The following is a 26,320-nucleotide window of genomic DNA, read 5'->3' on the forward strand; positions in this document are numbered from 1 at the left end:
TGAATTTTGTGCAACGAAAGGGAAGTTTGCAGACTGTTCTGTAACGAGCCGAGAGAGAGAGACAATTGTTAACGAGAAAGGACGTCGAAAATGACATAGATATTTCACATGCACCGCTGTCATTAGGAAGCACAGTGGATGCAGAAACAGTATGCTTCTTCTGCCATCTCAATTATGTAGCCTTTCATTCGAGAGCGCTATGGAAAATTATTCCCTCAAAGTGGAACTTTACATTCAGAAGTCAGGGTAGTGGGAATGTAGTACCTGTTTCCCTTTGTTCGCGAAAGTGAGCTCGAAAATTCTTGCCACGGAGAAGGTACAAACTTCGAAATTGCATAGAAAATCCTCAGCCCCGTTTTCGTGCAGCTGTAGCTCCCGAATTACAAATCTAGTAGTATCGCGCGTTCTCCCCGTGCCTGACCAGACGCGTCCTCGACTACGTGCAACGGCGTCCGATCGAAACCGACTGCAACCACTTACGCGCGCAATGAGCCAGCTTTTGCAATATCAAAAATGCTTGCGTCCCTTCTCGCGCGTAAATATGTATTTCGCGCGGATTTATTTAAACAAGAGACGTCGGCAATATTTGACGTGCGTCAAATAATTGACGGCCGGTGCTTCAATTAAAAATGAAACTGTAAATGGTGCAGGAATATATGACATCGCGTTCTTTTTCGCTGCTCCGACCGGCGATAAAGGGTGGAACGGGGTGACGCGAGTTCCGAGGGATACATTCATTTCGGTCCGTAGCTGGTTGAATGAGCAACGTCGGTTTTCAGTAGCTTTCAGGGAAAAACAATTCGTTCGAGGTGTACAACGACGAATTAACGCGACGGCGTTAATTGCGTTTGGGACAGCCAGCCCCGGACGAGGACGGTCCTCTAAAAGCGTTTCTACTTTTCGCCCCCCGTCCCTGATTTCTTCCTCCTTTTTTCGCAACGCCGCGCCGAGCTTCAATGGGGTAACAACCCAAAAGGAGGAGCAGGCAGGCGCGAACAACAGGATTTTATATAGTCGGCGGGTTCCTCGAATTTTCCGCGAACGAGGAGCTACGGGCTGCGCCGATACAAGCTAACGATCGTCCCCCAGCGAAAGGGGATGAATTCAATGGGCCGGCTCGATGAAAATATGCTGGTTTACCCTTTCGTTCGCGGTGACCGCAAATCGAGCCGATTCTGCGCCCGGAAATATTGCTGCCACGAAGAAAGGAGCCGTTGTCGATGCAGATTTCTTAAGGGGGAACACCACTGTGACGGCCGGAAAAATAAGCCACTTTTAAGATTTTTTTCAGGAATAATTTACAGTTTTCATAAAAAAAAATTATCACCTACCTTTAGTACGCTGTCTTAAGAGACTATATAAAAAATAAATAAATAGAAAAACATCTATACATTTTAATATATTAATTATCTTCTGGATCCCTCCCACTCGAGCTGGTCGAAGGTGTAACTATGAAACAGCAGGTCCGAAATCAAATTTCATTTTTTTGTTATAAACTATATGAGTGTAATTTCCGTTGTACGAACGGATTCTTTGATTGAAAACAAATTTTTATTAATATATTAAAATTTATGGATGTTTTCCTATTTATTTATTTTTGTATAGTCTCTTAAGACAGCGTACTAAAGGTAGGTAATCAATTTTTTTATGAAAACTGTAAATTATTCCTGAAAAAAAATCTTAAGAATGGCTTACTTTTCCGACCGTCACAGTGGTGTTCTCCCTTAATGTAGGGCAAACTGGATGTTTTTAAGCCTGCCTCACCTCCTCGCAATCCACACTGTATACCTACAGTGTGTATAATTATTTCATTCATTTACTATTTAAACAAAAATTCGCTTACACCCCCACTTTCGGCCTCCCTCGTCGAACAGTTTCCCTTTCGGGCGTTCCATTTCAACCCCCTCAGGTCTGTTCCCTCCTCGTTCCCCGATCCTTTTCGAAGAGAATGGACGGCAAAATGTCGAGGCACTGTTTCCTCGGTGCCTTTAATTCCTCGGCGAAGATTGTGACGGCGAAGAAACAGCAATCCCGATCGCAGCTCGCCACAGACCGGTGTTAGCTAAGTGGAAAATCAAAGGTAACGAGAAATCGATTCCCGGGACAGGCAGCTTGCCTGGCCACGGCGAGGTTCCTTCGAGGCGAGATATATGGGGTCTGTAGCACGGCCAGCAACTTGTGTTGGGGGTGAACCTGATGAAACAAGGAGCAACCTTCTCCCCCGCCCGCTTGTTCACGCTATCTTCGACATCCTCGAGGAAGGAGCATCGGCCCGAGGGGTGGGGCGACCGACGATAGAATCAGAACCGCTTCGGGGGGTGGTTCGTGCTTGGAAAATAATCGCGGAGAGGCAGTGGTCTCCGTCCTCTTTACGATTGGCCCCTGCTGAATTCTGAATCTCGCGGAAGCCAGTTTTCTGCCGAAGGAAACAAGGACAATCCTCCCTCCTCAATCCTCTAGATCTTGTGGGACAAGAGATCTACATGGATTTCAATTGCACTTGGAGATGCGAACGTTGCATCCGCAACAATGTATTTCGAGTGGCTACGAGTGGTTCTCCGGTGTCTTTAAAGGGGGATGGTTTTAGGAATAAGCGAACAAGGGATTGAATGACTAGGGTCGTCCACGATAAGCTGATTCCCCAGCCACGAGTATTCTCGTGGCGAAATTCACAGTGAAGGTGGAGGATCGCCTGACAGACCAGGTTAGAATTATTTCGAGTTTCGTTAATTTCGAGCGCACTCGGGGGCGAGAGAGCAAGCATAATTAAGTCAATTCCATCCATCAAAATATGTTCCCCTAATAACCGTGCACGATCCTTCCATTACCGTTCAAGAAGCTGAATTTCCGGGTACGGACCGCTTGCGCCGCGGTCTCGGCGCAAACTGACTTCTATTAAAATACAACTCGACGTTAATCCCGTGCTACATACGATCTAAAGGGGGTATGCGAGCGACTCTTCGAAGGCTAATGAAACAGGACAGCCGAAACAGAACACGCCCGGAGTAACCTAATCTTCGATGTTACACAGAAAGGGCCCAGGGATGAGGGTTCGTTTCATTAATGAAAAGCAGCGTGTATTGCGCGGGCTTTTCAAGGTCGACGGATCAAGCGAGGAGGTACTACACAGGCTCCAGAGCACGCTGCGTGGAAAGCGTTCTTCGCAGTCTATTTCCTCGTGCGTTTCAACAAACCACTTTTCCCCGCGTTTAACGAGACATCATTAATTAATCGACTGACGTGCGCCGAGTGCGCTAATCATCCCGTAACATCAAAAGCCCCGCTGGGTTTCAGGCATCAGACTTGCCGCGGCGCGTATTAATTACAACATGTAAATCTCTCGCGCCGCGAGCAAACGCTTCGTGCAGCTTCTTTGCTTTAATTAATTAAACTTGAGTACTTTAAAAGAAACAGAAGAAACCAGAGGGGAAGTTGCGGTCTGGTTACGAACAACCGAGGGAACGGCGAAAAAAACTTGCCGGAGATTAAAGACTCGTGATTACCAACCGAAGGCCAGCAAAGCTTTGCCACCCCTCGTGTTTCCATTCCCTCTCTAATTACAGACTCGATAGGTGCGTCTCGAACTGGACACCCTTGCGGATAGTTTCGCTTGATTCGATTCTTTTATACCACTCGGGCTGGTTCTTCATCCATCGCGTCTACGGGCATGAAAAATGAAGGATCATCGCCAGAAGGCGGATGAGAGAGGGAATAATGAAATGAGCAACGAGGAAGTAGGGGCAGCTTTCGTATCGCGTTCAGCAGCTTCTTTCACGTATTCTCGCGATTACAAATGTTATTCCTCGGGGAGGAGCGAAACCCTCGACGCCTGAATACGCGATGAAGCATCGCGGCGCTCCCCCCTCGCCGCACCTCGCCGCTCTCCTCTCTTAAACGGAATTTATGCCGCTCTTCCCCGTCGGTTTCGCCCTCTTCTTCACCATTTTTTTTCCACCCCTTCATCGTTGCGCGGCCTTTTTCCCTCGGACGATGTCTGACTACTTACGCCACGGGCGTCTGTTTCCACTTAACGAGCGGCTCGTTCTGGCAGCTCCGCGAGCTCTCTTTTGTCGCGAACCCGTGGGCATTAATATTATTGAATTAGTGTCGCGCTGGCGAATCCCGCGCTGCGAGACTGTTCACCCTATTGCGTTATTTTTCATCTCGCGAGTGTCCTGTCTGCTTGTGGTACGGTTTTCGTGACGAGAGGAAAGGAATTAAGAGTCTCGGGCCGCTTTCAGCTCACGCTTAAGCCACTTTGCGATAAAGGGAGGCGAACATCGTGTCACAGATTGGTGAACAATGTACATCCATTGACCGCTACTCGCAAGCTGGAACTGCAGGGACCAGTAGGTATACTCTGCTAATCGATCTACAGTGTTCGATGAAATGTTTATCAAGCTGTATATATTCATGAAGCTGAGTTCTCTAGCTTTACAGGCACTCGAGTCTTGGATTACGATGCAACTATTAAATTTCAACGCCCCCTCGGTGGCAAGAACTCCGTAGCTTATATCTTCCTCTCTAAATTGTATTGCAGGGGGGCGGGTTGAAGGATCGTACCAGCATATCTGTTATTGTTTCACTCAAACCTTTCATCCCTGTCAAACAGTTGACGAAAGCATAACATCGCATTCCATAAATTTGAACAGAAAATGGCAGAACACAGCCACGGATCGTAAAGCATACATACAAAACCTCGTCCTCCTCCGTACTCCTCCCACATAACCGTAACTATGACGGAACACCAGATTCCCGATACAATGACAAACAAAGGAAGCCGACGACAAAGGGCCAACGTCGATAGAAAGAATTTGATTGATTAAGTTCATATTCTTTGATCTCTCGCTAGAAACCTTTCTACCTGCTAAGTGCGTCAGGATTCAATCGTCCATCAATCAACCGATGCAATTACAAGCACGATGTAGGAAGCAAACTGTCGCATTTACTTCGAAATAACTATAACAGTATGAGTCTTCCCATTCAATTCCTGCATCCTGCTGTATAACATCGCAGAATGTCCTCTAAAAAAACACGGTCGACGGATACGTTCCAGTGGTCACGCGCTGGTGGTCGCTCGCGAATCCGGCCAGGGTATTGGAAATTCCGTGGACAGCAGCTTTTAGTGCTTACCCCACTGGGGACCGGTCAAGTTGTCGCGTTAAACGCGATCTAATCACGTAAGTTTGGACGTTGCTTGGCCATGCAAGGAGAGCAGCCACGTATTATACGAGGACGCGTGATAGGACTCGTCCTATCGATTCGAGGAACGTGTCGTTCGGCCGTGTCTTCTCCCCCGGACAGGATGCCTCTTCTCATTTGCATTAATGATTACGCGCATGTCGCGCGCGTGCACACATCTCGGCGCTGCCCCGTGCAAGCTCGATGACTGGCTCGAAGAACAGCGACCGGCTTGCGGGGCCGACATCGATTATTTACGCGTTGTTTGCCCCGTCGGCGGAGGTAGGAAGCGTTGAATTAAAGATCGATCCTCGAGATTGGAAGAAGTTCCAGGGTCTTCTTTCTGGAATTGATTCTGGACGGTCCCGCGGAAATGAATTTAAAGACATCGATGTTAGAAGTTGGAAGTCACGAGTTTCCCTTCGATTGACTTCCAGCGGGAGTCGGTGGAGCTAGCGGGGGACTGGGATGGAAATTCCGACTCCTCAACTGTCGTTTCTGACGGGGGCTCAGCTGCAGGTAAATGGATCGGGTCTCATCGTGTACGAGTTAGGTTTCTTTAGTTCTTGGTAGCACAAGGATTTCGCCGTTGCGCGAGATCGTTAGGCTACTGATCGAATGTCCTGGACAATCATATCTGGGAACTTGCCTCCAAAACGATCGAGGAATTCGCATCTTCCATCTAGCCCCGAGTGTGGGTGGTCACCATAACAGCTGCTTCGAACGCTATGCCGATCGATAGTTTGGTTAATCGCCGGTGTAACGCCCAAATTGCTTCTAATAAATGCATCAGTTCGCACCACCATCCAGGCCCCGATCGCGTTCGTGCGTTGTGTAAACTGTTAATAAATCATCGACGGTTTGCCACCGCGAACGGGTAACCAGAAGCATTCCAATATGGAATAAAAAATATATAAAAAAAAATTTGTTAAACGATTTTATTAAAAATGTAGTAAAAACTAAATTAAAATGTACTAAAAACTAACAAATAATTATTTTATTGCACTTCAATTTTGATGATGTTAAAATGGTGTTTGATCACTTTAAGTAAAATCGTGGGGCACGATATTTCAAAACAAGATATGAATCACTTTAATACTTCACCTTCTGGTTGCACATGGTGCCCCACGATTTTACTTAAAGTGATCAACCACCATTTTAACACCATCAAAATTGAAGTACAAGAAAAAAATTATTTTAGGTTTTTTTAGTGCATTTTAATTTAGTTTTTATTACATTTTTAATAAAATCGTTTAACTTAAATATTTTTATACATTTTTTATTTTCTAGTTTTTAGTGTTTGTGGATTAATATTTCACAGCTCAGACTTCTTTACAAATATCTTTTATTGCTGCATACAGTTTCACAGTTTGCTTAAACGCTGTATGCTTAAAAATAATTCTTTTCTTGTACTCCTGTCTTGAACGCCTGCAAAGTTTTCGTTTTACTATAAGTACATACGCGACGGATCATTTCTCGATAAATTGTGTGTTTTCGGTAATCCTGATGCGACTAGCGTCCCGAATGCAGCGGCTTTTTGTCGTTTTCGTAAAGAACGCGAGTGGCTCATTTCAAGTCATTTGGATTTGTGCTTATGGGTTATATTTATTGATGACTGGGTAATTTTTTCACCCCCACGGGTTAATTTTTTTTTTAAATATTGTATTGTCATCCAAACTACGCACGCCTGCAAAGTATCAAGACAATTGAATAGTTGGAAGTGGGTTAAATTTGATTTGCCAGATTTGAACCATACATACAAACATACAAACAGAGGATCGAAGCTGAATAAAATCGTTTAAAAATTCATATCCAAAATGAATAAGTTTAACGAACTCCATCTTACGGTTGCAATCAGCAGCTTTTTCCTCCGATTAGAGATACCGACTCTTTCCCGTTCCTCTGAATTTCCTCGGTTTTCTCGGTTACTGGAAAGCCCTCCTTTCATCAGCTTCGCGATAATTGCTGCAAACACGCCGATCAATTAGTGGCGGTTCAATTACGCGGTCAGATTCCTTTCCTCCGATTGTCGACTCGCTTCAGAAGTAATTATCGTTTCGAACCTTGCTGCCATTATCGATCACTCAATTTGCAAGTTCATCCGAGTGCTTTTATTTCTTATTTGCACCATTAACCGCCCCGTATTGCCCATTGCTCATTGAATGCGGATCGCTTAATGCGGCCACGCCATCGAACACTCCACGCGAACGGAGTTCTGTCGAATAAAATCAAGGTGGAAGCATAAAGTTCCTTGTTTCGCCTGTCCCGCTGGGTTCGCACACCCTCCAGCCAAAACTGTACACGGAACCACCCTGGCCCTCGCAATCGTGCTTACGGCAAGTGGCAACTGTTTCGCGTGTAACGCCGCGAAATCGCGTGTACAGAGCGCGAGCATTTTACGGTCAAACGCCATGGCTGTCGTTCATTCTGCAAAGCTGTTAAACGCCCGGATCGCTCGAGCCACCGTTTCAATAACCGTTGCGCCAGCAATTGTCGATTGGCCTGGACGAGCTGCGAATTTCCAGAAAGGACTGACAGCCGTTGAACCCCGTGACGAGCGTCGATACGTGGATTTCGCGATTTTCCGAGGCCGCTCGCGCTGAATTATTGCACTTCGGGGAGAGCGTAATGAGGTTCCAGAACGGGGCCACCGGTTCCGCTGATGTGGCAAGCTGGTCTCGTCTACGGGAGCGAGAAGGAATTCCCCGCTGGGAATCCTTGCAAATTCTTCCAGTCAGCCCAGCGTGCAACGATTCCGCGGACGCCGGTTCGGAAGCGAACAGCTACAAAGACGAATCGCGGTGATTTTAACGCGAAGAAACGGCCAGACGTGATCGGAATCGGTCGCCCACCTCGGCTCTGGCTCACGGCTTGGAGGATCCCTAGCAAACATCGCGATTCCGCGAGAAAGAATGCACGAGGAATTTCCAATGCGGGATGCAGCATTAACTTCACCTTCTAACGGGTGACCAACGTTCCATTCGGCTTGAAAAATGTACACCGCATCGGCATTAAGGGCCTTAACAATCCGACTGTCCGCGGAACGAAGCTCCTCGTTAAAACGACTTGTCCACCGACAAGCGACGTATCCAAAGCGGAACAGTGATTGCGCAATAATTCGCTGGGATTGTTGACACCCCTGCAAACGCTCCCTAGCAAGCTACAAGATTTTCGCGGACAAGTGCGCGACGGGGCTTGGCAAGCTCGTCGAATGCGCGATGCTACACGCGAGATGGTGTCGCGAATAGCGCAATTGCGGTATCAAGTGGCGTATTGTCCATTCCGCTGTCCCCGTGTTCATCCTGGCTCGGGCTTGACGTCGGATACGGCGGGAACGTTAACACCAGCGTAGATTTCGAGTGGCTATTACACGTCGCTGGCCCTTACAAATTCCCGTCGCGTCGCGCCGCGACGCGGCCTCGTTCACGTTTGCGACTTGTAATCAAAATTACCGCCGGCCGTTCCCTGTGTCGACCGACGGAGGATCTGCGCCCGTTGCTGGCGCGGGTTTACACGTGTGCAAACCCCCCCGATCGGCATTTGCATCGAGTCAACCACGAAACGCACGCCGACAACCCGCTTCGACCCAGAACGGCTCGTATCAGCCACGCTCGAGGGCCTCGCGCTCCAGTTTGTTCCCTTCTCGAGTGACTTTTCAGCTGCTCCACCCCCCTCCGCTCCTTTTTCCACCCTTGTAATTAGTTGCGTCTCCCGTCGCGCCGCACGCGAACGATCTCCCGAGGCAGCCGCGGGATTTTTAATTGGTCACCGCGAAGCTTTCGGCCTACTATCGGCTCGGTGGTTCGCAGCCGTTAATATCGCTATCGACGAAGTACCGAGTCGTTGCAATTCGTCCGTGAAAATGTGAACGGAGATGGAATGTTGGTGTAACGAAACGGTCGCGCAGGCTGCATCCCCAAATACGAAACGGTCGAGTATGGAAATGGACGAGGAAGTGGAGCGCTGGCGTCAAGTAAATTACTGCAAGTCAATGCGCGGTGCAGAGGTATCACGGCTGGCGTCGATCGAAATTGCATTTTCCGCCGCGGCTATTATACGCAAAACAAACAAAGCCCCGAAGGGCTTTGATTATAGCTAGCCGACGGGCCGCTAAATCGAACAATTAACTCGCGCTTATTATCAAACGTTCGAAAACAGTGGCCGCGCGGTTGCGTTTCGATTAACAATTAAACCAGCTGTTTGAATTGTCGCTTGCCCGTCGGCAAGTAGCAGAACGTTGCTGTTCGCTGTACTGTTCCCGAGCTGCACAGTGCCCGCCCGGAGCCGCGCGACGGATTCGCCTCGGCGAGAGGAAAGATCATTCTTTATTCCAACCTGGAGGCTTCAGAAACGCCCTCTCACCTCGATACGTTTTTCTTCCTAACTAATTAAACTACCCGTTCGCGCCTCCCGCGTTTTTCATCCACCGCGGCCAGATTAATCTTCCAACGAGTCCGCGGGAACTTTAAAACTCCCGCGATTAACCGAGCGACGGGACCATCGGTCTTCCCCGTTTCGCCGCGCGATTAAAATGCGAATTCCTTCGGCGGTCCCGCGTGGAATCTCGCCCCTGTGCTTCCTATCGCTGGGAACTCCGCCGACGACGGAGAAAAGCGCACTTTTCTTCCACTTACCGCGTAATGGACGCGACCAACGCGGCTCCATCGAGTTCCGCAGCGAACCTGGGGCGAGGCTGTGCGATTTTACGTTGACTCGTACCACTGCCGCTACGCCGCTGACTCGTACTACTGGCGCTGCACGAGGCACGAGGCGCGTGTAAAATTGAAAGTGTCGCGGGTCCGTATGGAGCTTCCAGTTCAGCGATGGTACCGTAAAATTGGGGAACATTGGCAGGTTTTTGATACATTTTGTTATATAATGTAAAAATTAAAATGTTTACAGTTGCTTTAAGTATTCTATCATAACATTGCATGTTTCGTGATTGTACTACAAGTGTTAAAATGCATAAAATTTTTGTCATTTTCTTCTTTAATACATGTTAAATACCAGCCGGTACGGGGTAACATTGGCACATCATATAAATAGCAGTAACAGGTTAAGTTTTACTACTCTGAAGTCAGTAAAGACTGGTTCAGCCACGTCCAGTAGTTCAGTCGATTAGGGAATAATTTAATCATTTTTCGTGTGTGGATATTAAAATTTAATCGAGTAGTTTAATAAAACTCCTTTTCGCTATTCCAACCAAATACATTTTTTTTTCAAGACAACGAAACGCGTCAGTTAGCAAACTAATCCATCTAGCTTCTTAAAAAAACTCAAGTTGTTTGGACCAATTCTAAAAAAGTTCTGCGATTTTAAAAAGTGTCCGAATATTAATGCGAGTCACTGTAGGTGCCAATGTAACCCCGGCATGTGCCAATGTTATCCCCTGTTGCCAATGTTCCCCCACTTTACGGTATTAATTGAAACTTGAAAATCGAAGCAACACGTCGACCTATTGGATTGCACTCAGGAGTCGTTGACAGGGACAGCGAGGAGGGGGTGGAGGCTTTAATAAAGCAGTAGCTAAGCGAGATCATAGGGCGATCATTTAGTTTAGCGACAACTGGAAGCCAGCTAGAGAAACGATAAAAAATTGGTACCAAGGGGATTCCGATTTGTCGTTCCACGGGAACGAAAAGTAACTACATAGAAGCCAGGCGGGCCTGGCAAACGCCGATGGAACCGGCGAAACGAGAATTTACTGGCGGAGTTCTGGTTCGCAAGAAGCTGCTGCCGCGATCGAAAGCAAACCTCGTGCGGGATGAAAATTTATATCGCCAAGGACAACGACGGAACGTCCCTGCTCAACCTGCCCGGTATAAGCCCCAGCTATCCCGACGTTGCTTCCAGGGCGTCTTTCGTTATCTGCAAGCCCCTGGCCCCGTCTAAAGTCGCCCGGGGAAGAAAGAAGGAGGACCGTTGCCGTATAAATTTCAACGGTATTAATTAAAAACTCCGCGGGTCGTTTCAGCAGGGTAACGCGACGAGTAATTGAATCCTCGAGACAAAAGCGCGGCGTCGGGGCGAGCGTCGGCGAAACTGGGGACGGCGGAAAAAGAAAACAGAAGAAGAAGATGGGGAAGAGGGAGGTAGGGGGGGTTTGAACATTGTTTACCGATAAAGACAGGGAAAAGTTACAGGGAGCGGGTAACGCCCACCAACCCCTTCTGTCCTCGAACGATATCGGGAAACTTCAGGACTATGCCCGTCCCTCGCCCCTTGTCTCTTTTATTATTTCCAAGCAGCTGAAGGCATCGGTACCTTCGGCGACAGGCGTTTCGAGGCTGCACCGGGCAAGAAAAAGGGCCGAGCCACTGGAACTTTCCTCTATCCGAGGCATTAAGGACGGTCGACGGGGGTGGAAGTGCAGCATAGTATCGTTCTTTCCCGCCGCGCGAGTCTGCACGCGAATTTATCCGGCCGCCGGCGTGTCGTATAAAATAATGAAACATTAGGGGGCGGTGTCGGGGAACTTTCGGTGCCCCGGAGCCACGCGGAGTGGTGGGTTTCGAGGATGCAACGTCGCGTGAAAGTTATCTACCTCGTCGATAGCACCGCGATCGCTACGGGCGGGAACGAATTGTGTTTGAATTCTATAAGCTCGGGGAGTCTGCATATAGTCCCCGAATTCCGGACACTTTCTCCGTTATTCATATTCCGCGATACGTCTACTTTCCCCGGAATATCCCTCGCGTGAACTCAAGAACCTGTTCAAGGAGGAATTCTGGGTTGCCCTTTACGTGAAAATTGTCAAAGGGCGTCGAGGTGCCGAGCAGCGTAGAACCATCTATATCCGCCGTCGGGTGTCTTCAGACACAGTTTTTCTTCCCTTTCTCCGTTGGTGGCGTCTTCAAAGGGAAAGCGAAAGCAGTGGAGAGCCCCGAGAGGCGTTGCCAACCGATCCGTCGCATTTTCGTACCCGGGGATTTATGATCGGCGAGCGATCGAACACCGATAACGGATTGGCTCGGCCACACGGGTCGTGGGAAAATCGCGAGGGGCGAGCACGTGGCAGAAAGCGATTCGATCGACGCGAATGCACTTCGCGTATTCAGTCGCGAGCTTGTGTTCTCCGCGATCAGTGTCGCGAGACTAAGTAAGAGCAGAATCAATTGACCATTGCAAGTTTCAGTGCAGAAATGGTTGATAAAACGAGGGGAAAATAAAAATTGTGGCCTCTTAATTAATTCCCTCGATTGCTAAGAATACGCGACTGGAATCCCACCACCGAGCATCGCCCACCCCTTTCTTACCTGCCTACCTCAATGTTCTTCGATGCCCTTTCAAAATCGGAAACAGCTACGACGTTCAGTCTTGTTTTGATCGCGAGTGCGCGAACACCCCTGTCAGACATCCCTGTGTCGTTCGATTGACGAGATAGCAAAGTTCTTTTCCAAAGTTCATTGGAAGTCCTAGCAGTAATCGAACGAAATAAAACGTAGCTTCCACCACGATCGAACTCTTGCGCGTTTATTTAATAAACGTGTCAAACGTCGGCAAGATAAAGTAACTAAAGAGAAGTGAAAATACTCTATAACAGCCTCGTGCGCGAGTGCAGCTGCCACTGACATTTAAATAGCGCGCCCCGGAAGTCGAGCTGCCGCACTTCCTCGGCTGCATCTACCAACCTTCGTCTGCCAGCAGAACGAACCTTCAGACCCACAGAAACGTAAGATTTCTCCCTTCGCGTGATAAATTTTCATCTGCCGATTTACACCACATTCCTCGGACGTTCCACATCCGCTGGCTCTCGAAAGCGGAATTCCCATTCGATTTAGAAAAATCGAGCATCTCCGTGTCCAAAGCAATAGTGACCGGTAACGTTTTATCGCGCCAAAGAAATCGAAGCGGATCGACCCTCGATTCCCTTAATTCGCGGGGCAAAGGGATTTATCGCGAGGGATCTTCGCTGACGAGCGTCCGCTTCGTCTTGGTACGTCGTAACTTCCGTTCGATTTCGGTGGACGCGTCGCGATTGGGACTGCCGAAAACGAAGGTGGAAGTAAGTCGTCGTTTCGGAGGAGCGTGGCCGTTGCGCGGACGGGGGTGGGCGAGATAATAAAGTCTGTACGGGAGGATAACGTTGCATTGAATCGAGTCGCGTCGTATCCCGTCGCTTCGATTCCTTTAAGGATGAACGGTGGATATATTTACGAGCAGTTCGGCAATTGTAACCTCGTAAAGCCGGCACGTTCCCCTTGGCTAGCGACTGGCTGCGGCCGCGCTCGAGCGGCGCAACGAAAGGGGTGGCGAGCGAGAGATAACGGAACGGGGAAAGACGGGACGATCTCGGGTGCAACGGGAACGGTTATGACGCGATGCTCCATCGAATATGCATTATTCATCGTTGTCCGGTAGCCTTTGTTGCCGGAACGCGCGCAGAAGGGTAAATATTTTTCCCCCTCGCTTGCGCACCCCTCCAAGTATCGCGTGTCTGTCGAAAAGTTCCGCGAGCTCGATCTTTTTTCACCTGTCTACTGGCTCTTCGAATCGTTCGATGAAACTCGGAGTTGTCGAACGGTGTCTGGTCTGCTCCCGGGAATATTCAAGCTCCGCTTCTTTATCGGCTCTGAAATAGTTGAGCGTCTGGACGTTGCCGCGATAAGACAGATTGGGAACAAAGAAGCGATCGTGCCGAGAGATCTGGCGACCTCTGGGCCAACGTTCGGCGGACAGCTTTTCTTCGCGAAGAAAGGAATTGTGCAGGTTTACGCAACATCCCGTGACAGAGTTTTAAGGGTAGTTCTCGAAGTGGAAGGCGTGACAGGCGGCTCTACAACGAGGTCACGTGTTTTGTATCGAGCGGAACTTCCGAATAGCCTAGACTTGCGTCGTGGCTCATCGCAAGAAGCTGAACCGGTCCTCGATCCCTCCGCGCTTTCATTCCCCTACCAGGCCCCCAGAACTGCACGATCTGTGTTTTTCTACGAACGTACGAGGGAAGCTGTTTGCGTCGCGGCGACATCGATTGCACGATTGTTACCCCGTAGCATTCTACCCCGCATTTCGCTTTTACGGGGGCGAATCTCTCAGCGTGAATGTAGAAAAAGGCTGGCCGATTGTGCGCTTGTCGAATACGATTGATAGGGAGCTCGATTGGCCATTCGCTTCCAAACTCCTGGCTGGATAAAAATTTCAAGAGTGTGAAGTGGCTTCCGTTGGAGCTGGAATCTTTAGCTTCTTGATAAGATTCCAAGCAATTAACTTTTTAGTAACGTGCACCTCGCATTTATAGTTCAGATATACAGGGTGTTCGAGAATAGATAATAGAAAATTAAATCTGTTGCCAAACACACTCAGTACATCTTACCAAATCGTCAAAAGCGTTGGACAAGTGGAATAATATATCTTACAAGGGAACATCCCGAACCCGGAAATTCGAAAATTTCTGAAGCTTTGCGAATATGTAGTGAATTTTCTCCTCATTACAACGCAGTTTTTGTTTGTTGCCCAACTTCACTCTAAGGGGCTGTAATAGACCGCTGAATATCCGGTTATTTTCCGATTTTGTGTTATAACTCGCGAACTGTAAAATAATTTTTTCACCAAATGATAGATCTAATTAAAGTAAGTAACTTTTGTCTTGAAACTTTTTTCCTATCTCTTACTGATTGCGAGTTACAAAATAAAATCGGAAAATAGCCGATTTTTCAGGGGTTAATTCCACCCGCTTAGAGTGAATTTGGACAGCAAACATAATTTGCGCTGCAATCAGGAGGAAATCCCCTATATATTCACAAAGTTTCAGAATTTTTTGAACTTTCGGTTTCGGGATCTTTCCTTGTTAGCGATTCTCGTTTGAAAACATCTTTTAGCTTCTGAGCTTATTCGATTTTCCACTCGTTGCTGAAAGCGGTAACGTATCGCTGGCAGCCTCGAAGGATCGGATTTTCGGTGCAACAGCTTCTGAGGAAGAGCGAACGATCCCCAGAAGTTCGGTGTGTTTGTATGCGTGCCAGGCTCGATTGATACCACGAATAAATCACGCGCCGCCCTTGCGTCCACGTTATGCGGCCCATCCACCCCTGTGATCGCGTGAAAGAACAGTCCCGTCCCGTTCTACATTTTTCACACACCCCTCCCTCGGGCAACAGGGAAAAAATGACAGGGTAACGCGTGCAACGCGCGTCCAGTGATTAAGCTCGCCTCGGCGAGAACGCCGAGCGGAGAAGCACGAGAACGAGTGGCATCGTTTACTCGGTTATTTTTCTTGCTGCCACGAGTTGGCCGGCCCGCGAATCAAATTTTTCAATCGAGCCTCGAAATTTGTTAATCGATCGAGCCCCGATAGCCGTCCACTCGATCAGGAATCTGTATTTTTTGCCAGCTGCAGGAACGAGCTTCACGACACGGTTGCCCGCGATTGAAGTGGCCCTCCGCGAAACGTAGAGCCCACTTACAGAAACCCCGAAAATTTCACAGCCATCGGTTCGCCCGAAATTGCCCCCACCGACGCCATTCGTCTTTCGGCTGACCGGTTCGCCGCGATCGCGGCTGTCCCTAGTAATTCGATTAACCAGAATCGACGCGCTCTCCATCCCCTCTGTACTACCCTGCTCTATCTTTCATTCTGTTTCTCTCGCAGCCCTTGTAGGCGACACGATTATTGATAGCAGTGACGCGCGTTGGGTAACACGGATCCCGATGACGGATCGCGCGATCCCGATCCAAGATCAACTCGATTAGAATCCTTTGAACCATGGCCCGACCGCGAGACGCTGGAATTTGCTGGCACAGGGGTTGTAATCGAAATACGTCGACCTGGTAACCGATTCTGCGTATCGATTTATCCGTTGAATCACTCTCGATCAGCTGCTTGGAAGCTGACGACCGCAGTTGCTTCCAACGATAGAATATAATTGAACAGGCAAGGGTGGAAATAGTTGCGCAAAGGGGTTGAAGGCGAATTATCGCTCGTCAAGTGTAATCTTGAAAGTTATTCCATGGTAAACGCAGCAGGGTACTCGGGTTTTGGTTACCTCTGCGCGGAGGGTGCAAAGTAGATCGCTGAATTTACTCAAGGAGGAATCGAATCCTAGCTTCGAATCCGAACAGGGCGAGATACACGCTGGTGGTCCCCCCTGGAATAAGGTGGGACTGTTTACACGCGTGTCACCCTTCTCCCGAGAGTACGGGGCTTGATACTCGCGATGGATTTCACGCGAGAGTTTCTTCAGACGTGTTTCCTTGCCCCAATCACGAAATTGCGGGTCTGCGTATAGCAAGCTCTTGGGCTACACTGTTGCGAAGTCTTATAACGTGAAATTCTTATAGAGAAAAATCCGATATCCTCAATTTTGATTGAGCCGTTAGTTTTGAGCGTAGGATTACGACTTGCAAATTGGAGAGTTGAAATAAGTTAGTCGAAAAAAGTTTTAAAATGCTTTTTTTAATTTCTTGTATTCAACACAGGTCTATGATAAGAAAAGTAGCATACATAATTTTTACAAATATTGCTGGATATTTCTCCACTTCTGCGTGCGTTCACACTGCGAATTTCGCGGCATTGTCGAAAATGTTAGCCTGTTCACACGAAAACCGTTTGTCGCAGGCGAAAAAGTAATTGAACATAAAAGATGCTGCTTGTCCGGATCTACATCTTTTGTTTGACATATTTTTTTGATTTAATCAAGAACTTGGAGGATATTATATAAAATCGACGAGGATAACAAAAGCTCGCCGAGGCCCGCTCTACGCAGCGGATCGTGCCTCGCGCGTGGCTTCGCAAGATGTAAATAAATATCGCATCACCTACACAATATTGTTCGATGCGGCACTCGTAATGTTCCAGGGAAAGAATTTCGCGAATGGCCGAAAATACGATACAAGGGGTAGCCGCGACATCAATGGCGAAGCACGCGGTACACAACCGGTGAATAATTGTAGAGCAGAACGCGGTTGATGTATTTCACGAATGCCTGGCAGCGTTTCCGTTTACTCTCGCGGCACGCTGGTGTGGCGTGAAAATTTCATGGGAAAAATAGAGAACGAAGTGGGGGGGAAAAAGGAGAATTGAGATACTCGAGAGACTTTTATTTCGATGCTCGTCGCGGTAGAATCGACGGAGACGACGTTACGTCGTCCAGGCGCGGACGGAGTGAAAAATTCACGCGCTGCTTGGATATTTTTCAAGTTTGAACAATGTAGATTTTAAATTAACTTTTTAATTAAAATTCCACCACCCTTTAGAGCGAGTGTGTGAATATAATATCGATGTAGAAAGTGCTCCACGCAATGATGCTGCGGTTAATTTATTTTTCCACTCTCTTGTTCGAGAGAAACTTCTTTATTTGTCAGCTGGATAATGTCCATGGAAAGTTGGGAAGCACTGCTAGGCTTTCTTTACTTAAGCCAGCTTCTTTTCTACGATGTATCGATGCTGCTTCGTTCCACGCGCCTGTAATGAACGCTTTCGGAGCTGTTCATTTCATTAACGTCAACCGGAGCGTCCCCGCGTAACTGTACGATCCTTTTTCCAATGTCCATTGCTCCTGATGGTTCTGGCGACCGCCGGAATTTATCAGGATAAATCTGTCCGATGGAAACTGACCCGCCAGTGATTTATCCCGGCTCGGCGTGCTTCATCTTGCCGCTCGGACGGAATTGGGGAATTTGCATATCGACGCGATTCCCGATTATTGAAAAGTCGAAATCGCTATCCGTCAAGAATCCTGGCCGCGGCCAGGGCGGCTCGTGAAATTGAAAACGCGACGGTTCCGTGAAATATTCAGTCAGCCTCGATGGCACGCGCGCCCCGTCAAACGGAATGCGATAAGTATTCGAAAAATGTCGTACAAGCTCGCTGCGCAGCTACTGTATTGCTTCAACATTCCGACGCAGCTTGTCCCAGAAAAAAGTGGCCAGACATTGGGAAAGGCATTGGCCATTCAATGGAAACGCTTCCATTCTAATTAACCACTTCGTGTCAGCGGTAGTATTTTAAGATATCAAGGCGGTTCATAGAAACGTGATTTTGCTTGGACATATTAAAGTTACGACTCTTAGAAGAAACTTCTTCCGCGTCCCTCTTCGAATACCTTTCGCAGACTGTTTTTCGAGCCCTCGACTTCAGTATCCCATACTCTGAATTTCTATCAATGCACAAGCGTGAAATAAGCGCACAAAACGCGCCCAGCGAGGCCAGTTTCCCGTTCCATCCCCGAAATCAGAACGTTCCAGCACTTTGCCCCCGGGAGTACTCTCTTTTATCACGCTCATTATCACCCCATTCAACTTCTTCCTCGTTCCGGCGTTCACGAGCCGATGAGCATCGCGTGCTCGGTGCCGCGCCGGCCCAAAAACCACCCCCGTTGGATGCACTTTGGTGCCAGAATTTAGGGTCAATTAATAAATAAGCCACAGATGGGGGAGCCGGGGGAGGGAAGGCAGGGCAAATATCAGGACAATTACGAGCAGGTGCAGCCGCGACCAGCCGCTTAAACTCCGCTTAAATAAGCGCCGTTTCGTGTGGACGAGCGCGGGTGTGCGTGGGAACCTTAGTCCTTGCTTGGCGCGAATTATGCTCGCGCCGCTGAGAGTCTTTCCATGGCGGCGAATTTATGTCAACCGGCACCTGCGCGGAGTTGGTCGAGCCTGGATATCTTCGGATCGGCGGGGGAGGATATTTCGGTAGCCGAGAATCGTTGAGCTGCGTTAATGCTCGAGGAAAATACCACCCTTAATCGTTAGGATCTACGTTTACTTTCTACATTCGACTTGGAACAGTGCATTACCCCCTTCGGCGAATCGGGGATTTACGTGCCCTTATCACTCGCGGTTGTGAATACGGAGTGTGCCGTTTTATTACTGTAAAACGTAGCCTCATCCGAGCTACTGCTTCGTAAACCTCTCACCCTCGTAAACGGTTTACAAGCTGACCTCGTGCGTTACGACGTCCGCGGCGACGTGAGCACAAGACAGGCGAAGAATTATGGTGATGGGGTGGTGTGATCTGGGGATGACTCTTATGCATTTCAGGGATCATTGATGCGCGGACTGAAACAGGATACCGAGAAGTAATTACTGCGGTTGACAGCTTCAAGCATGGGAATGACACGAAAGTTGCTGCAACTATATTCGTATTAAATTCAGGGACTACCAAAAGTTGTTAATATTTAGCACGATATGTGCTCTGCTTCCTGGTTAATACGCTGGCGCGCGAGCTTGCGGGCGGACGCACATACCCGTTATGATTTCGCTAGGGCGGAACCCTTTAATCCCCGTACAATGATCCGCAGCGCGATAATTAATGTACAGCGGCCGCCAACTGGCGCGCGAAAAGTCGCGGCAATTTCGTCGGGGCTCGTTCATTTGCCGATGCCACGCCACTCGTCCATTCGATGTCCCACTCGAATCGAGGGGTCCTCGAGCGTGACGCGATGGCAACCACAAACGCCGCGAATTTTCCGCCCCCGGCGCGAATGCGTTCCATTCTCTGGCAAAACCTGATTTCCCTTATTCCCTTACATATTAATAACCGCCGCAGCGTCCGTAATGCCGGTTCCAAAACTATTCACTTTTCGATTATAGCCTGCAAAAGAGTTCGATTCTCCCCATTCATCGCTCAGCCTTACAGTGAATCGCATTAATAATCGGACACTTTTTAAAATCGCGTAACTTTTTTAGAATTAGTCCAAACAACTTGAGTTTTTTTGAGAAGCTAGAAGGATTAGTTTGCTAACTGACGCGTGTCGTCGTTTTGAAAAAAAAAATGTATTTGGTTGGAATAGCGAAAAGAATAGTAAAGGTCGATTTTTAAACTTTGAATTTTCATTACAATTACAAGCTCACAAAAAAAGTTTAAAAATCGGCTTTTACTATTCTTTTCGCTATTCCAAACAAATAATTTCTTTTTCAAAACGACGAAACGCGTCAGTTAGCAAACTAATCCTTCTAGCTTCTCAAAAAAACTCAAGCTGTTTGGACCAATTCTAAAAAAGTTATGCGATTTTAAAAAGTGTCTCCCATTTGATTTAATGTACAAAGCGAAACGAATGGAAACGGGAAGGTTTCGGAGTGGAAAAATTCTCTGAAATCGCTGTTCGCGACTGATCAAAGCGAGAATCGTCATCGTGTTTAAAACTTCGCTTAAGGAGGCGATTCAACTACACGCAGGGATGCCCCGATGCTCGGAAGAGCGCGAAAATGCGACTCGGTGGATTTCCAAAGTCGCGAGCGAGAGTGCGAGGTAAAATGGTGGCTCTCAGTTCCTTTGGTCGTGAGATCGCCCACGTAAGGAATGGATGCGCGTATAGTGAAAAACCTGGAGCCGTTATCGGTGCCGACTCGACGATTCAAACACTCTCCAACCCCTCGGGATGTCGTAATTACGCGCAACTCTTTTACTCGACACACTCGTCGATTCTCCTCTGGCTGACGGGTGGAGCCTCCACTCGAGCCTCGAATGCCTCACTCGAAATCGACCTGTTTCGAAACACTTTCAATTCAGCCTGGCTGATCTCCGCGCCCATGTTTTCCACTCTTTTCACGGGCACCCTTGTAACCAACCATCCACCGAATATTTTCCAAATCGCCGTTGATATCGCCCGTTTCCAACGAACATTTCCTCACCCCTCAGCTCGCGCACAGAAATAAGCGCTCGCAGCATCATAGCTTGGGAAATCGCGCACGCAACCCGAACGGTTGAAATTACGCTGAAATTTTATGAATATTTCAGTAGAATAAGTGGCCGGGCAGAATACCGCGCGGGCACGCGGTACGAGCTCCGTATCACGTGGAAACTATCAGCTCGCGATTAATCCGTCCGATCAGGTGAAACGATCGCGGGAGACGGAGAATGGGGCGAAATGGGTAGGAAAAAACGAGGAAACTAATAGGGACAGCATGAGGGGGCTTTAATGGATGGCAGTTTCCGCGGCGTAATTGGTCGCCCGTGAGCGGCTCGTGGAATGTTTTCGCGTCCGACTTCCACTCACCCTCTCATCCTCGCGACTATTTCCGTTTTCGAGTATTTCCAACAGTGGGGCGGGTCGTCGGGGAGCGGAACGACGACGGGGTGAGGGGAGGGCGGTAACGCGGTGACAAAAGGAGCAAGAGCGTGGCATGCGGCCACGTGGACCCTGCCGATCGTTTATTTTTTTTATTTTTTTTTATGAAAAACCATCCCCCTCGGGTATTGCGCTGTACGTGATACTCGGGGGGTGGCTGGTTGCAGCAAATCCACGGTGGCGAACGAGTATTTACTTGGACCGTAATTTAATACACGTGGCCGAGAAGGGGGTGGTGGGTAGCGCCCGATATCGAGGTGAAAATTTTATTTCCTCGCCCGAGCACCGTTTCCATTTATCCCCGCTTGCCTGGCGTAACGGGGGCCGGTAACCCGTCCTCGAGAACGAACGGATAAACACGAAAGTTCGTGAAAATAGAAGCGCATGGGGAAGAGAGCAAGGGGCCGCTGATAAATTTCCCTATTCTATTTATCGAAGGGACCGCCACTTCGTGGTGATCGAGGCCACGATCCCCTTACGATACTGTTCCGCAGCATCGAAGGCAACGATCGCTTCCACGCTTTTCAACGGATTTCAGCTGGGTTTACGAGCCGACCAATCCCCTTTTAATTGGGTTATTAGGCTCCCATTAAATCGAACACGCGGGGCCATCGGCATCGATCACCTGCGTGTACGGTCGCTTCAAAACAGGCCGCCTGGCGTAATTCAGTCGCCGATTGGGGAATCGTAATTGGATTGTTGGTGGACCTGGCCTAAATCGTTGATGAAAAGAAGGCCCTGTAATTACTATTATTATTATTATTATTATTATTATTATTATTATTATTATTATTATTATTATTATATACGGGAAAAACCCTTTAGAGTACATAATATACAGGTAAATAAAAGTAAGATTAAACCGTCCGCGTACTACAAAACAATAAAACGCTACAGCGAGATTGAAAGATTATACTATGAATTGGTCAAACAATTGATTCCGAAATGAATTTTGCGATATAGATAGATAGAACAAATCTATATCCGCGAGGCACTGATTGACCTCCTCCATGGCACGGTTTATGGGGTCAGCAGTATAGTGGTGATGTTCCGGTATCTTTGGCTTAAAGAGGGGTCTCTGACGCAATGACCGTTCAGGGGCGTGAAAACGTAACGATGCAACGAGCTCGTGACAATTAATCTGACCGTGAATAACCCCATACAGAAACATCACTATTTTAGAACGAAATCTGGGGCATTTCTTTAACAATCGATCACAGATAGATGAATTCCACGGAGAATTCCATTTGGTTAATAATTTCCCTAAGCAATTAATGATTTAATACCCCACTCCGAGGAAGGAAGCTAACAGATCCTGTAATCGCTTTAGAGCCCTCCACTTCGATGAATCTCCAATTGAAATGGAGAGTAGACCGTTCGAGCGCCGAGTTAGCCAGCGATCAATTTCGGAAACAGATTTTTCCACGGGTCTCGGCCAGTGTGCCTCTGCGGTTTTGTACAGCGAGGGAAAACAAGAGGCCGGGGATATTTTTCGTCCACCGGAGAGACAGGCGGGAACAGTATTTTCTGGCGGAACAGCGCGATCGCGGCGAGCGTACCGCGAATGTTTTCGGATATTCGTTTCGCGGCGACGGACACCGTGGTCGGCAGACGAACGGCAGCATCGATTTTCTATAAAATTACCATAAGACTCGTGTCAACGGCAACGAGCTTGTTTGGTCAGCTGTTTACCGCCGAGTCCGAGTCCTTGGATATAATCGCCTGATGTATTAACCGACCCCTTCGTTGTTATTTCGCTAATGGAGTTGCTGGCGCCCTTCGAGCAACGGAAAACAAGACTCCCTTGGAAACCATCGAGTACATTCATCGGAAATCCCCAAGAAAGCCAAGGGAAGGTATCGTTAAACCGTGCGCGACGATTCAGCAAGTCTGTCTACACGAAACATGATTCACTGTACTCCTTCGATCATCTTGAATGAAAGTTCGATTTAAGGGGAGGTTCCGGTCCAGAGCCCATAAGAATAGGTGATCTTTGGGAATTAATTAAAGGAAAACTACTATATATAATTTAATGGGACTTTTTGCATTGTATTAAGGATATCTTAAATTATAGAAATATATTTTTTGTTTTATAATTAAGCATTGCAGGCGGCACTGGAGAAGTCGTTAAAGTCTAGGTGTCAAAAAATTGATCCAAATCGGTGGAACCTGTATCTCCAAAAGTTATTATACGATTCGACTGAAACTTTTTTTATTTTGAAGAATACCTTTCTAGCTAGGGGGAGAAATCAGAGAAAAAAATTACACAATGACATTCTTTTAGAAAATAACGACACTTGAAGTTTGAAATCACTTTTTCCCTAGTTTTCATCCTTTCAACGCCTTTGAAAATTTTCAATTTTTTGTATTTTTTTCTTGTATCCCCCCTAGCCAGAAGTATATTCTTCAACATAAAAGAAAGTTTCAGTCGAATCGGATAATAACTTTTGGAAATACAGGTCGCACCGTTTTGAGAACACTGTTTCGAGAAAAACGCGTTTAAAGTTTTACCCGAGTGCCGAGTGGCCGAGTGTTACCCATGCATTTGCCGCTACTCAGATGCCTATAACTTCAGGAATTTTCAGAATTTCAATAAATCCTTTTAAACACTTATTCCTAAGAGGTTGAACATTCGAAGAATGAAATTAAAAAAAAATCGACTTTTAGACCGGAACCTCCCCTAAACACTCGACTGGGTGGATCCAACCACCTGGGAGGACTCAACTGCTGCACCGACATTATAATTTCTCTTCCGCTGGCGATGGCTTCACGCAACGTCGCCGATAATATCGTTCCCTACCGTTAAGGTGGGGCTAGAGTCTCCGCGATCGAGGAGCAGACGCGCGCTAACTTTGCGCGTCGAGCGTATCGAGAGCTTATAAAGCTTTCAGCTGCACGGCAAGTTGCCCGCTAAGACAGGACCCATTCCCGCTGGAGCAACACGTTTTTCCAACGAAATCCCACCCCGCCCCCCCTTCGCCGCAGCAAATTTGATTGATAAGGATTACCGTCGCCGCGCATAGGAAGCTGCTTGAAATTCCGCTCAGGTTACCGCGCCGTCAGTAACGAATTGAGGCGGAGTTTAAGTTGATTACGCGACGGCTGAACAGGCTTTCGTCTTATGTTATCCTTCATCGTCGTTTCTTTTTAAACTTCGTTCCCTCCGTCGACACTACACGCCTACGTGGCTTTGTATCGTCGGGGCAGGTAGTTGAGGGACTTTCTGCAACGATACCAGCGAGCTTGTTTCACTTTCAAAGCTACTTAACGAGCCACTCATTAGAGCATGGATGCTTTGCTCCCTTGGGATCGGGCAAACTCCGGAATGCATTCCCAAGAGAGGCTCTTTTCACGGAATTCTCCAATTTAGCGGTATTTGAGGGCTTAATCGGTTGATATTAAACTGCGAAGGTATTACAGCGTCCTACGGCTGGATCGCAGGGAAATGTGCATCGCAGACGAGGTAACAGGCGAACGTTTGATCGAGTCCCCGGCGATCCTGTATTTCACCGGCATTGCCGCGCGATCCTCGAATCACAATTAGCCGTTTTATAATTTTATTGAATACCGGCTCGCGTGGACGGCGTAAATTTCCAGCCGGTCGGTAAACAACGCGACGGCGTCCGATTGGCCATTCGAAGGAGGCCGCGTCGGTGTGATTAATAAAAACGCGAAGTTATCCGCGGGCGGGCGTACGCGAGGGGAGTTTCGATGGGCGAATTACTGTGTCCAGCGCGTGCCTGATCGAATCGCGCAGACCGATCGGTCCCAGGAACGACGAAAAAAGCTCGACGACGCGAGCGCGTGCACCCATTGTCAGAGAGGGAGTCCATTTCGGCCGGGCGTTCGAGTTTAACGCGGTCGTTCGTGCCCCTAATTGAACCTGTCCCGCTAATGATCTACGCTCGATGCAGAAGCGTCGCGATACCGCGGAAAACGCGCGAATTAATGCGGATCACGTGGCCCGGTCGCCGATAGAATTGGTCCCGGTCGAAGCAGCCAGCTAGCAGCTCGGTCCCGCGGGTCCACCGGTGGCTCTCTGTTCAGCCACGTAGAAGCCAGTCGAAACGCTTTGACAGTATTATCTTGCATCTGTTGCCTTCGTGCATTAGACGGTTCTGTCGGCGCATACTCTGGCGCTCGAGGCTCCACTGGATAGCGGCGAAGTTCGACTTATCTTTGATCCACCTGCTCGTGCTTTCAAGCTTAGAAAGTCATTGAGAGACGGTCCATTGTTGGAGCTGGGGTACGCCGGCGATACTGCCTTAGTGGGTAATTATATTCAACAAAACTATTCGTCGCAGGAGGACTACATTGTTCAAACACCTCCGCAGGCTTCTTAACAGAACTCTACGCTAGCTCGTCTCTAAGCCACGCGTCAATGCCAACGAATAGAAGTGTTATTATTATTATTATTATATTTAACGGGAAATCCCTTAATATACAAGATGTATACATAAAATAGAGCCTATACCGTCTAGAACAGGCTTGGGAATTAAGGGATCTTTTCGGCCGAGTTTCAGAGACGACGCATCCTTTCTCCCGCCGCGCGTCTTGGCCCCCGGCGGCCCAGAAGCCTCAAGCGCCTCAGGCCCGTGCCGTATGAACCGCGCGTGGCGCATTGGGGCGACACCCTTATCAATAAGTTTTCACATCACCCATGGGGTACTATTATTGATGCGTTTTTTTTTTGTCAGTGGTATCCCCTGTAGGCCTATTCCACTCTGCCGCGTGATAAAAAATAGAGTGGATAAGCGCGTTTAATAATTAATATTTATATTCTGTCCACCCGAAGTCTGCTCTGAAAAGCGACCGAGCAACTGATTCGACGCTCCCGCAGATACCGACTGGCGAACTCTGACCAAGTTCCCCGCAGCCTTTCCCCATCTAACTCGGACCAAATCCACGCCTAACTCGGGCTTAATCTACCGCGCCTAGCACAGGCCTGGCGCTGTCTACTCGCCGGGAGATAGAGCTCGCGGGTATCGTTTATCTGCGAGAAGAAGGAGCAGAATGCTGACGCCTGGATTGTCGATTACAGCCCCGAGGATCGAACGTGGCTGCTGACAAAACGCTGGCGGATTCGAAGGATCTGCCAATTAATTGGAGCATCGACGGGTGAAAGCTGA

General features: G+C 48.2%; 1 long non-coding RNA gene across 1 annotated transcript in view; it reads left to right on the forward strand.

The window, feature by feature from the left end:
• Nucleotides 1-26,320, forward strand: part of LOC143373343 (uncharacterized) — a 158,448-nt gene extending 132,128 nt beyond the window's left edge. The window contains exon 4 of the long non-coding RNA XR_013086448.1: nucleotides 26,233-26,320. This is a non-coding gene — a long non-coding RNA (uncharacterized LOC143373343). The remainder of the gene's footprint in view (nucleotides 1-26,232) is intronic.

The sequence above is a fragment of the Andrena cerasifolii genome, chromosome 9 (assembly GCF_050908995.1).
Source record: "Andrena cerasifolii isolate SP2316 chromosome 9, iyAndCera1_principal, whole genome shotgun sequence".
In the NCBI taxonomy this organism is placed as follows: Eukaryota; Metazoa; Arthropoda; class Insecta; order Hymenoptera; family Andrenidae; genus Andrena; species Andrena cerasifolii.